Here is a 15,200-nt window from a genome sequence, read left to right as displayed (position 1 = left end):
ATTATTATTATTATTATTATTATTATTATTATTAATTCCTATACTGATGTGCAGTTAGTCAGAGAACGTTTCCCTATGCCCGCAGAATACTGCATCGAACATCGTGTCTTGGATGAGACAGTTTCGTCTCGGACCGTCTGATACTGGACAAGATTGTTTCGGTCTTTCTAGAACTGTAGACAGTCTGGAACAGAGTTTCTCCACGACGTATGTACGTAGTTTGTTTTCCATACATTGCTATTCTGAATTGCGACCTGATAGCAACCGACAATAAAATCGTAACAATGATCGATTATTTTATGCGTTTAAAAGAAGATCACATAAATAGAAGATGTTCGATTCATCTTCCAAATCCAAAAATTTATGTACTTGGTTTTATAAGTACATAAATTTCTTTCAAAACTTCTTCCCGTACTTTATATAGCCTATTAGGTTTCTCCAATATTTTTTTTCCAATTTATATTAAAAAGTGGGGGTCCTTGCATGCACATAACAAGTCTATCTGCGTCGATATACATTTATAATTCAATTGGAAAATGCTCGTAAATACAATGCAAGAATAAAATCATACTATTGAACATAACCCAATGGTGTTTGTGTTTCTTTATTAATTTATTACAATCTTTTGTTGAGTTTATTTGCACACGCTTTAACATTTGTGGTCACATCGCGTGTGTAGGATCTTTGGGTAATAATTTGGTCGTTTTTACTATTGTTGAGTTCCTGTTTCTATTGTCGTGTGTTAATAATGTAGATAACTTGTGTTCGTGTGACTGAATTTAGATTTTGATTAATGTTTATAATATTGATGATTGAGACGGTGATAAATCATAGTATTTAATTTTCAATTCGACATTGGCGTTTGTGAGGGAAACCATGAAAAACCTCAGTCAATTTGGCTGGTTACGGGGTTTGAACCCGGATCTGCCTGATGCGAGTCTCAAACGTTAATGTCTGAGCCAACTCGCTTGGTCTAATTTATTATTGTTTTTCATAAAGAATTAACAAAATTGAGGGACCCAGTCAGATAATAGAATAAACCACAATTAAAATATTTACATAAATTTAAATATTCTGCCGTCTGTGCTCATAAATTCCAGATTTTATAGATTTTAAATATAACCTATCATTAGAATAATATATTGTCATAGAATTTAGTCCGGAGAAATTATTTCCTCACATTCAATGAATGTGGCTTTGTGGCTTGTCTCCTCCTTTGACTGACTTTACAATTTCAGAAGAGGCTTTTTTTAAGTTATTTGGCATTAAAACGGATGTCCTGAGTATTTATTAACTGTGTAAAATATGCTTACTTAAATACACATGTGAACATCGGATGCTTCATTACACTATTAGTACTATTGAATTCCAGTGAGTTACGTAATTTATGATACGAACGATAAGCCGCCACTGAAATATTGCTTACCCGTCCGCTCCTATAAATGCACTGGCGGGCTCGAGGGTAAGAGACGCTAGCACGAGCGTGCACCCTCCTGCCGACCCGTTATCTAAAACATCCTTCAATTGGTATGAAGACAAGAGCCAACATTGAATGCATTCTCGCTCTTAATGATCTGTCATTAGTAAACATTGTGTATTTTTAGGCGTTGAGTGGCAAAAAGAATAGTTTTGATACCATATTTTACACTAATAACAGACACATACAACTGCTGCGTTTTATAGTTTAGTGAACTATGTTTAAACATGGATTCATCGTCAGATACTGAAACTGTTGCAGTACCGGTTCCGAAGAAGAAAAGTTGCAAAGTTCATTTAGTAGCAAATGGTTAAAACATATTCGTGGTTAATAAAAGAAACAAATTATTATAGTGTTCACTGTACTGTGTGTCCCCTTCGTATTTTAGTGTTTCTTACGAAGGTGAATGGGCCTATTAGCCTACATTAAAAAGCACGGTAACACTACTTTACAGAAAACTGCTATAAATCTTATGATAAAGTGTTGATAAGTCTAATGTCTTAAGTTAACTTCTGATATCCCGATTTCTCTCGCAGAAAACCTAGCAACTATGCTGACAGCAGAAACACGGTATTAAAGATATCTCGCAAAGGAAGTATTGTTCCTTTAAACAAAAACATTTAGCTTTCGGATACGCAAAAGAACACGTACGGTATTCAAATAGCGGTTTCGAAATCCCACGCGATTTCTTCCAAACAAATGGCGGCTTTCCGCTGCTTCAATTTGGAAACATATTTCTCGCTTGTCCGCTACGTTGTGGTAGGGGCTCAAGACTGCCACCACCTCTGCAAGCTGATGGTACCTGTGCGACACCGGTGGAGCATCAGTGACGCCATCGGTGAAATTCGGAACACCGTGATGCCATCAGATTGCTCAACGCTGAGATTCGGAATACGCTCTCTGATTCTGCAAACAGGCCTGGCGGTCAACGCATAGATAAACATACCTTGTGTTAGCCTAACTAATAACTGTTTTCGCATAATGAAGGAGTCAGAAGCAAAGTGGTATAAGTGACATTTCTGAAAAATTAGTTAAATGCATTTAGGGTAAACTAAAGCATAAAAAAATTTAATGGCAAAGAGGTATAGCTTTTAACGACATCGCACACTAACATTTAAAATTAAAACTTCACGGAATTTAAGAAAGTTGAAACGTGTTCAAACATATTTTCTCAAAAGTAACTAAAGTGCACTTACACCACTTTGCTTCTGACCATCTCATATGTTTTTCAAGGTTTTGCACATGTATTCATGTCTTCTCTATGTTTGTAGAGATGAAAGTGAGAATCACGCCTTGACATTGACCCTACTCTTCATTTTTAAAGAACGGTTTTTTACTTTGTTTAACTACGTTTTTGTGTGCTTAGTATACATGAAGAGGCTTTAATGTGCATTCTTATCACATTTGTGAGTAACGAACAACTATCGCCCGTGTTAGATGAGAGTTCTTTCAGGTTAGGGCCTAAGTATAAATTTACGTGTTTGCAGTAGAGATGAACAAAACTAACTGCTGCTCTCGCTCGCTGTGTTCGTTGCATTTGTCTTTCGAGTCTCGTCTCGTAACTCTCGTGCGCTTCGAGTCTCGCTCATCATTCTCGAAACAGCATTTGGCCGACGAGGAAAGATTTCTTAACTTTGAATAACATAACATAATTGAAATAAATAACATTACAGATGTTTAATCAAAATGTTTTAGTTCTATTATCAGATATTACCCATGGTTATATAGGTACATAGAAAAAAAATTCTCAAATAAATTTGCATTTCTAAGAAACATAAAACATAACGTTAAATAAAGCGTTAATATATTTTTTTTTGTTTGAGATTGTACACTTGATCTCAAACTTGCTTACAAATGGCTTTTAAGGAACCCGCAGATTCATTGCCGCCCTCATATAAGCCCGCCGTCAGTTCCTATCCTGAGCAAGATTAGTCCAGTCTCTATCATCATATCTCACCTCCCTCAAATCCATTTTAATATTATCCTCCCATTTACGTCTCGGCCTCCCCAAAGATCTTTTTCCCTCCGGTCTCCCAACTAACACTCTATATGCATTTCTGGAGTCGCCCATATGTGCCCATCTCAAACGTCTGGATTTAATATTCCTAATAATGTTAGGTGAAGAAAACAATGCGTGCAGTTCTGCATTGTGTAACTTTCTCCATTCTCCTGTAACTTCACCCTTCTTAGTCCCAAACATTTTCCTAAGAACCTTATTCTCAAACACCCTTAATCTCTGTTCCTCTCTCAAAGTGAGAGTCCAAGTTTCACAACCATACAGACAACAAACGGTGATATAATTGTTTTATAAATTCTAACTTTAAGATTTTTTGAAGCAGACTGGATGATAAAAGCTTCTCAATCGAATAATAACAGGCATTTCCCATATTTATTCTGCGTTTAATTTCCTCCTGAGTGTCATTTATTCCTTCAGAGCAGAAGTGTGTAAGTCAAAATGGGTAATGAGGGTTAAAGTAAACATTCTGTAAAATACAGCGCAAAGTAGCAATTAATATTCAATTTATTTAAACTATTAGTAGTCAGTGGATAGCAAGAAGGACATATTAATTGCTACTTTAAGCTGTATTTTATAGAAATTTTACTTTAAACCTCATTACCCAATCTTGACTTACACCACTTTTGCTCTGAACGGCTCATTTGTTACTGTTGCTACAAGATATTTGAATTTTCCAACCTCTTCGAAGGATAAATGATCTGAAACATACGAAAAAAAAAATTCCTAGCTTTTTATTAAGGGCCTAGTAATTAAATAAAGATTGGGGAACGGATTATTATACATTGAAAGGTAGAGATGATGTATCAAATAGGCTACTTTATTTATACATATAAATAACAGTGTTGCCAAACATAAACTACGCGAAGCGCGACGTAGACAACAATGTCGTGCGGGTTTTCGGCTTTGCGGGCGCTATTAGTCTTGCTTTCTCGATCGTTGTTCAATTCTAGTTTACAGCTACCTATGCGTGAATACAAATATGTCCGAAATAACACGTTCTAAAAAATAATAAATATGTATTTAAAATGTTAAACAATTTATTCAATAAGTCAAATTTTAATTAAACTGTAATTTATTGTGACTACATAACAACATATTGTTTCGTAATATGACTCGTATGGAATGAAGGACGCAGATTTGATTCTGGGCGGGAAAAAAGGGAAGATTTTCTCGGGTTCATTCAGTCCTACAACAAATGCTTTCAATATTGTTTCTTTGGAGGTAAGCTCTACTTACAGTAAAGCTCAGTTACGGAAGCATAGGGACTTTTAAGTTTTCTCCATCGCGAGATATCATAAAATGCATCCGGCTCACATTTAACTAACAAGCAAACATTCTAATGGGGGCAGAATGTTTTTCTTTCACCATGTTAATAATGTCAAAAGAAGTGCTTATACAAATTTTGGCCACTCGACTGCAATTACGAGGGGCCGTTAACAGAAAGAAAACAAAACACAATTTCATTGAAATAAATTTTTGGAAAAGACACAGCAATTGTTAAGCTATTTTTCAACATATTCCCCACCGGAATATTGTCGTATCATGTGGTCGACAGAGAGGTGTAGACGGCTGTCAAACGCTGGTTCCGATCCCAGGCGGGTGACTTCTACGACACAAGGATACAAAAATTGATCCCATGGTATAACAAATACCTTAATTCCAGTGGGGGATATGTTGATAAATTTGAATTTCAAATTCAAAATTTACATTTGAAATGGTACGTATGAATAGATACCCGAAATGAGCATATGCTCGTGCTCGGGTACAATCCAGTAGTCTATATAAATTTTACAGAGATCAATAATAATGTTGATGATAGAAATAATAGTAACAATAATAATAATAATAATAATAATAATAATAATAATATAATAACCGTGACGGAGATAATAAAAAGATAGTAATACTAATTAATTAATTCATAATAATAAAACAAAAATATTAACAATATTAAAATAAATACTAAGACTGATAAAATAAAATATAAAACTACTTAGGGAGAATTAACATAACTTGAATAAGCATATAATAACCAGAAAAAAAATGAACTCGAAAATCAACAAAAAAGTTCGTTGTATCGCAGACGACAGCAACTGCCGTATTGATATTGTGTTATGCATTATTGGCAGGAGGAGGAACCGAAAGTCTACATCCTGACGTTCTCTTCGAATCTTCTCATACAATCATGGGAAGTTAATGCTGAAAAACAAAATGTCTACGAGTCAAACTGTTCATTATTACCAGGATAAATACAAATAATACTGAAATATATTAATCAAGTTTCAGTTATAAATCTCCCCTTTTGTGCAAGAGGTATCATATCAAAATATTTTATGAAAGGCGGGGAAAATATAAATTTCAATAACTCTCTAGTGACAGAGATAGTGACAAGTACAATCAAGTGTATCTGTGGCGATGCTAAGAAATCATTTATTGGAAATATACACTGTTATTAATTAAGAAAATGATATATTTATATTTATTACAATGTTTTATCTTATAGGTTACATGCATCAGATAAATACAATAAATATTAGTAACATATAATGCTAGTAACACTTAAAATAATAATACAATTTATCAAATATCATACAAACATTTTCACTTTATTTTTAAACTGGATTATTTTTCAATACTGAATTGTATAATCTTGGTCCATAATTCCTACTGTGTCTTAATCCAGCTGTAGTGTGGCATTTAGGTTCTGAACAATTGCTGTATCTGTTTCAATAAATTGTTCCATGCAATTGTGTTTTTTTTCTGTAAATGGCCCCAGGAAAATCACTTTCTGGACGGCCTCGTAATTGCGGTCGAGTGGCCAAAATTTGTATAAGCACTTCTTTTGACATTAACATGGCGGAAGAAAAAAAATTGACCTTTTTATCTGTCCCCATCAAAATGTTTGCTTGTAAGACATAGCCCAGAAGAACAGCAACAGCAACTCATGACCTTGCAGGGTTATTTTGTGTCCCCAGTGACAGAGTGGAGCTTTCCTTGACAGCTGGGAATGAAGGTGAAGAAGAAACCTTGTGATAATGAGTGACTGCGGTAGTCATGGTCCGTGGCTAAACAGGCTACGGCACGACGTCACATTCTTAGTCATAACATGGCCAACATTGAACAAGTTTATATATATATAAATGCACGTTTAACATGAGTTTAATTCCTTTGTTTTTTAGAACTTTGAACATGCATTTATACTAGGCGATTGTCAAGATGGCCATGACTATGATAATCACGTGACTCCGATTCGTGCCGAAGCCTGTCTTTCTCGTTAGCCACGTCACAGTCTCTTATGACAAATTGAATATTAATTTGTAACATGGAAGCTAAACGTTCAAAGTAGAAATGTATGGTAGAAAATTACACTGGAAAACAAGAGTTTTGCTCCGACTTAAAATAATGTGTCCCTTGTGGTTTGGTGTGCGCTGAATCCGAAAATGCATCTCTTTTCATCGTATCACGTAAGGGTTTTAAGACATACTATGATTTCATATTTCTCAGGAAACATCTGGCGCGGGTTGGGGGTTGTAAACCAAAGCGAAAGCTAGTGCATTTTATGAGTTTATAACCTATTTCCGGTTTTTTATGGTTGTTGGCATGTTCTTTTGTACTTCTAATAAATTAATAGATATTGGTCCTTTCTATTCAGTAAATTTCATAACAGTTCAAAGTGAGGTCTACGCAATGAACAAATAAGAGTGTGGTTTTTAGTATTTAAAAGAAAAGTTTACCTTTTGAGTGAAGGCAAATTAAAAGAGGACATTTTCATCTGTCCACAAATTCACAAAGTTATGGCTGACTCTTTGTTTGAGGAAAAGCTTTCCATTACAGAAAAAAATGGCATGGAGCGCTTTCAAAGATGTTTGCTAAAATTTCCTTGGAAATTCTAGGGCAGACAGCTACATAGAACTTATTGTGGAAACCATGTCAAGTGTATATGAGAAAATCGGGTGTAATAATATGTCTCTCAAAATACACTTTTTATATTCTTTTTTAATTTCTTTTCTCCTAACCTGGGAGCGGTAAGTAACGAGCATGGGGAAAGATTTCATCAAGAAATATCTGAAATGGAAAGGCGATATAAAGGAAGATCATCATCCAGCATGTTTGCAGACTATTGTTGGTTCCATGTAAAAGACAGTCCCGGGTCTAGTTATAAACAAAAGTAATCCATAAAATTCTTTTAAATGTAACTTCAAATTCCCAGATTTTTCTCATTATACGCATGAAATATTTATATTGTTGTTGTGTTTTAAATTATCTAACATCATTTTTGTATCCAGTACACATTCTTCAAGTATTATGAGGCATTTTGAATCCCTAGTGTGTTGTAATTTTACCAGTTGCAGTGAAAAATTAAAAAACAAGAAATTTTTCATAAAAAATTCAATTCATTTTCCCCGGAAAATGGTACGTGATGGGGCAATTTGGAATTTAAATTCAAGCTTAGGGCACACATATTAGTAATATTCACCTATTTTTATTTCGGAACAAGACAAAAAATAAAAAATTTGATATTCATGTTATTAGTAAGATGAAGTGTAATGCAAAAAATCTTAAGCTAGAGAAAAACAAGTAGGAGAAACAGCAGAAAAATAAGTATTTGTGGATAAAAGTAATAGCAGGTCATAAAATTTCCAAATTCTAAGGCAGTGGTGTCACGGAATCATCACGACAACTTATGATTTTGAACTTATTCGCTTCACCGCGTGCTCTGCTGTAAAAGACGACACATAACTGTACGGATACTCAGCGCTCAGACAGGGATGTAGAAAGTGTTACAGTAAAGGACTGTAGTAGAAGAAATCACAGTCATACAAATAAGAGAATTTATGTGAGATAGACAATGTACTGTAATCATTTCATCAGCAGTAAATAAATTGTAATTAATTTAGCTATGTAACAACTTCTAGAAAAGATAAAAGAATAACACAGAAGTACGTTATTATTAAGCCCATTACCACAGTCTAGAATATACAGTCACGAAGCTCGAGTTTTGAGGGTGCTAGGAACAATAGACTGTGCCGGTACTATTTCGCATTGTCTTTAATGGGGCGATAGTAGCGATCGTAGTGGTGAGCAACTATCCATGGATGCATATTTACTACGTATTGAGCTTCGTGACTGTATATAAAAGACTGTGCTATTACTTTTATTAGGTTATTTTACGGTGATTTATCAACTGCTGCGGTTATCTAGCGTCTGAATGAGAAGAAGGTGATAATGCCAGCGAAATAAGTTCATGGTCCAATGCCAAACATTATTTGAAAACTAAAATATGAGGGGTTCACAACCATAATGGACCAAGTCCATCTTTTCATGTATAAGGTAAGCAAACTCTACTCTATTCATTGCCATAGTGATCGGTCTGGGTAGCACAGTTAGTACAGCGCTGGCCTTCTGTGCTCCAGGTTGCGAGTTAGAGCCCGGCTCAGGTCGATGGCATTTAAGTGTGCTTAAATGCGACAGGCTCATGTCAGTAGATTTACTGTGATGTAAAAGAACTCCTGCGGGACAAAATTCCGGCACACCGGCGACACTGATATAACCTCGGCAGTTGCGAGCGTTGTGCTGTGCTCCAACCACGAGAAAGTCTCTGCCGGCTGAGACGAAGGGAGTAATGCTGTGAATGAATGTTGATGTCATAAGATGTCATAAGGTCACACACGTGGGTACTCATATCTCTATTGGCTCGCTGTTACAGCACAAACAATAACATTGATATACACATGTTTATACTACCCTAGTTACAAAATTAGATCACTGTTAATCTCCTGGTCTTTTAATCTCTCCACACAGGAAATAACAAATGCAGGAGAGCGCATGGTTTTTAAACAGACGTTATAATGGTAATATTATATATCTACTTCGCTCCAATATATGTCGCAATAGTAAGCACATTCCTTTCACGGTTGATCTCCTGGTTGGAGAACATTAAATAAACCATAATTTAAAATTTTCACTGTCATAGTGAACCAAGCCAATAGTTCAGTTACTTTCTAAGAGACAGCACCTCAGCCCAGAAGAGGTCAGCTGTTCGACAGCGACATCTACAGACCCTGGAAGAGATGAAGTAATTCATGTAACCTTTACAACAATACCACAGTCTAGTATATAGGCTACAGTCACGAAGCTCGAGTTGATGAGGGTACTACACTTGTTTTTTTTTGAAAGATGGGACATGACAGTTAAGCGGCCGAACTTGGAACTACAGTGCCATGTTGCCAATAAGGACTATCACGCTGCCAGCTGATGGTAGCTAACAATTGTCATTAAGATGGCTGACGTTAAAACATCCATTGACAAATGACGCGAAGGTAAGAAAACAATACAAAAATCGATAGAGAATCAAAGACGAAACGTGCCAATGCTAACAATGTGTTCACAATTAATGTCGCCAAGAGAGCTATTAAGCACTCGCCATGTGGAAACTGTAAGTTTGGCAACTCAACCGTTGTTACCATAGCAACAGGCCTACCACGCTATGTGACATTCGGTTGTTTTTCCGATCGCAACGCTCCTGTCATGTCCCATCTTTCAAAAAAACAAGTGTAGTTCGTTGTTTAATTTATTTTTCCAATTCATTCTCCTTCGATTCGAGATTTTACTGTCTGTAGGAGCCTTGAACTGCTCGAGAATTTTAGCTGTAGTGTACTTTTCGGATCTGTGATCGGCAGTTCCTGAAGCTCAACGTAGTGTAGTCGGAGCAGAAAACTGGTTTTCTTCACCGTCCCATAAGACTGCATTAGAGCTGCAACCGAAGCAGCTCTCTCCGAATATACAAAATAACCGCCAACACCCTCATCTCTTTATGACCTGCGTTAGAACACACAGGCTTCTGGACTACTGTATATCATTACAGTTCCAGTGTGTTGTACTGTGGGTGGTGTGATGTGATTAGTCCGTGTGTCTAAGGAAATATTTTATATTAAAAATGAATGAAATAAAAACCTAATCGCCCAACCCTTTTCGAAGTTAAAAGAGAAATTGCATGTTAACTTAAGAAATTAGGACATCCTACACAAAATTTAAATATTGAAATTTCTGGGAAAAGTCGAGGAAATCATGTAATCTACTAGTCATTTTAATACCGAAATGTGTAATGGAAACGATTGGTTTTTTGCTGCGCTCATGAAAACGCTTTCTCCCCCACCCGTGTATTCTGTTTAGAGGAGAAAATACATGGACAAACACCGGAGTGAAGGATTTAGTTAATTTGACTTAAAAAACTAGAAAAGCATGTGGGGCACATCTCCACTACGTGACTAGTTGTACCAGGTGGGAGAGGTGTAGCGCACGGATGGAGTACAATTTCAGGTGCACAGCAACTTCGAGAAGGGACTGTAATTACACGCGTTATCCGATCTAGATGCAATAAACAGTTTGCGTTTGCTAAGTACACTATTTTTCATGCAGAACTGCCAACCTTAGTAACCGCGGGCCGCTACTGTTCAAACTGGAAATAAAGTAATTATGCCTGATTTGTAACGAATCAGTTGCTGTCTTTAAAGAATGTAATATTCGCAGGCATTATGAAATCAAACATTTTTCAAAATTTTCACAATTTAGGAGGAAGTTACGGGATGATAAATTTTAAGCAATGAAACGTGGACTATCATCTCAACAGAATATTTTCAAGAAACAGAGATCAGACAATGAAGCAGCAACAGTGGCTAGTTTCACATGAACAGGCGAAAAGGGCAAAACCTTATAGTGATGGTGAATTTATTAAATCGTGAATGATAATGGTGGCAAAGGAGATTTGTCCTGAGAAAGTAGATTTATTTAAGAAAATTAGCCTTTCAGTACAAACAGTTTCTCGTGAAGTGGAAGATATTGCCAAAAACATAACTTGCCAGTTGAATGAAAAAAGGAAACAGTTTGAAAGTGTAGGGTTTAGGTCAATAAAACACAAAGTTTGAATACGAATGTTGTTTATGAGCTTTGTTTATTAGACTTAATTTAAACTTACGTGACTTGGTCCGCGATTCTTTCTCGGTTGGTTAATGTGGCCCTCACTATGAAAAGTTTGGCAAGCCCTGGTCTAGAGGAATGATTCACAACGCAGAAAGTCCCTCTTTGTGAGTTGAAAGATTGTCGTAATACTCCACGAAACGTAACCTAAGCATGACGTCACTCGATCCAAGAGACGGGCCATTTAACATACGAACAAGAATCACTTCAACGTATGGTTTTAAATATGTAACATAATATTATTCGCCCTTATCAATTTAAACCGGAAAAATACGATTACGATGGAATACACCAATCTGATAGCGATTCCGATACTGTTAGTGTAAATATCGAAAATAATGCTGGTTCTAGGCATTGGTGTAAGTGCATTTGAATATTTCATAATGAATAATGATGAAGAAAGCATGTGCTCCTGTGAGTATGAAAACACAAATTTGGTGAAGGGTGAATATTTGTAACTATGTAACAAAACATCCTAATTTTCGTAAATTAATTATAGATCGCGATATTTTAACTACAGTGAGGCATAATTTGTGTTTAAAAACAAAGAGTATAGCTAAAAAAATACTAAATGTAAAATAGACTACATGCTACATTGTCATCTAAATGAATAGCAAATTTTTCAAAACAAATTTTTACGATCAACTGTTAATGCACCGTGGTACGTAAGAAACAATCATTTACACAATGATCTTCACGTTTAATCACTCTTATAAACTTTCCCATGATTTTTCCTTCAATTTGCCTCTTGCTGCTCCTCTTAAAAATGCAAACTTGGCCAGAACTTAACTTTTTTCGCATCTGTAATAGAATCCCAGCACAGATGTTTACCATCAATTTTGCAAATTCCTAACAGCTAATCTTTAACGGCTCATTCTTTTACGCTTCTTTTAAATGTTAAATTAAGCAATCTTCATGTACAGGGACATCATTTTATCCTTACTTCAATTTTTATTGTACCTGAGTTTTTTAATGTACTTCACTCCCACCCCTTCTACTAATGAAGTTTCAACTGCTTTCCAGACAGAATCAAGGCCGCTTATAGTAAACAGCACTGAGTTACTGAGTATAGTACGTTCCAGAAATAATGTTCGCGTTTTCCAGTGGCGAAAGAACTTTTAATATTGAATCATATTTTCGCACAGGTACTGTCCGTTTGCCTACGTCGCATCCCGATTTCCCCCACCTACTTCTGCACGGCCCTCTGTAAAAGCAGGGCTGTCTTAGCTCTTTTCTGAAAACATTAATTTCTGTTAGGAATTGGACGTTTACGTATTATTATACAACTGTTTAAAATAACTTAAATAAAAGGGCCTCGTTAAGTAATTAACTGTCACGTGATTTCCCTCCTTTCTACGATCCTGCGGCATAACCACTTGGACGGACAGTAGATAGCATGTCTGAGTAATTTTATCTATGCGGGTCGGGCAGAAGTGAAGATTGAATTTACATTACATAAGGTACTCTTTTATAGAGTAGGTACAGAATTATTTCAACATGAGTTACTAGTACGAAGGACGAAACTGGTAATTGGAATTAGATGCAATAGTCTATAGTGCGATAATATGCACAAAAAAACTGAAGCCTGTAGGCTATCGAAATGAATGGCTACCATCTTCAAAAATGTGTTTAAATATCCATATTATGATTATTTTTCAATTGAACTTCATTATTCTCTATATTGTACGCTAATGTGCTGTAGACAGTATAATATAAAAAGGTAAAGGTATCCCCGTAACATGCCATGAAGGCACTTGGGGGGCATGGAGGTAGAGCCCCATGCTTTCCATGACCTCGGCACTAGAATGAGGTGGTGTGGTCGGCACCACGCTCTGACCGCCTTTTACCCCCGGGAAGGACCCGGTACTCAATTTTATTAAAGGTAAAAGGTAAAGGTATCCCCGTAACATGCCATGAAGGCATTTGGGGGGCATGGAGGTAGAGCCCCATGCTTTCCATGACCTCGGCACTAGAATGAGGTGGTGTGGTCGGCACCACGCTCTGACCGCCTTTTACCCCCGGGAAGGACCCGGTACTCAATTTTATAGAATACAATACAAGTAGCTCTTCACGAATGAGGAGTAACGCAAAGAAAAACACTTTGTCATTACTCATCATTTACTACTTACATTTTGCATTTTTGGCTGTGATGTCTGTACTTGGCTCTTTTTATTTATTTATTTTTTTGTGTTTTTAATTTATATCTGTATCTGTGTCTTTTATTTAGGTGCATAATGAATACGTTCGCATGGATAGCTCAGTTCGTGAGTAAAAACACTTATTCTTAATACAGTACTGCATTTTGATTAAATAAACTTCCTAATGAAAATTATCGAACTCAAAATCGCAATATTTCCTAGTTTACGTAAATGGATGAAGTACTTTTCTTCCCTCCTATACCTAGTAAAGTGATCTGTTTGTGTTTTACGCCAGTATCATCGAACTCCAGTTGTGGAAGGGGGTAGCGAACGGGTTTTCCGGTTCTCTAAAGGTATAGTTAGGTTAATATTAAAAATGTTAGTAAAAATGAAATGATGTCCCTGTATAATCATTACAGTATTCAAAATCTTTGAATATGATGCCTAAGATACTATTTATGTAGGATACGGAACAGGGGTCTCTCTGGGCTTTATCCTCAGAATTTTTACTCATGGCTTTTAGAGTAGGGTTCTCAGACTTCCCGTAAAATACAGGATCGTCCCGTTTTTCGCTAATGCATCCCGTTGTCCCGAGAAAAGTCTCCGGGACAGCTTTCCGTTCCATATGTTAGAGTTCTAAACTGAGAAAAAAACGGAAAATGTCTATTCCATATTACAAATTACAAACATCGCACTTCATCATTGCAGGTTACTGTAGATCAGCGTTCTCAGACACAGCCTAAACGGAGCGGAGCGCTCCACTATAACTCGTTGCGAGCTCCGGTGCTTCCACAGACATAAGCAAGTTCACGCTCCGACTAGACGTCTCTAGCACCACAACCGGTTTCGGAGCTTACAACTCTGACACTACTGCTGTAGATGGACTATTATGAAACAATATTATTGTGAGTTATTAACAAAGCTCGGAACTTGGGGACTTGTGTCTTTGCACGTGACTAAGCGACCGGACTTCAATGTCAACAAACTCCCGCTTCCAGCACGGAGGTACTGTCAGGTCTGGTACAAAAGTGGTTTCTGGCTCCGACAACATATTGATAATATTATGGTAGGTTGAAACACGTAATTTCATAGCATATATATAATAAAAATAAACATGAAAAATATATCAAATTTACACGTAATTTCATAGCATATATATAATAAAAATAAACATGAAATATATATCAAATTTACTGTTCTGCTGTGTACATTTTATTACAGTGTATGACTACCTACATTCGAAGATTTTTCGGTATTAGACTTAAAATACTGAATTTTTTCACTGTTACTGTTTTCTGTTCGATTTTCAGCAGTTGCTAGCTGATCTCGTATCTGAGAAAGATAAGTATATCCTAAATTTTTCTCGAAAATAGTTTTCAATTTGTGTGTCACTACTAGGGCAGATCCCTCTACGTCTTGATCCATGGCTATGAACAGATTTTTCCCCAATTTGAGGGACTGCAATGCCTTTCAATGAATTCTGTTTCCAGCCTCTAGTTTGTGTGTGGCACAACTTACAAAATATAAACTCTCCATCTCCTCCGAATTTCTCCACGAAATTCTGTATCTTAAATTTAAAGCAAAATGTATT

Source organism: Periplaneta americana, chromosome 14, assembly GCF_040183065.1.
Source record: "Periplaneta americana isolate PAMFEO1 chromosome 14, P.americana_PAMFEO1_priV1, whole genome shotgun sequence".
Lineage (NCBI taxonomy): Eukaryota > Metazoa > Arthropoda > Insecta > Blattodea > Blattidae > Periplaneta > Periplaneta americana.
This window is presented reverse-complemented; position numbering follows the sequence as displayed.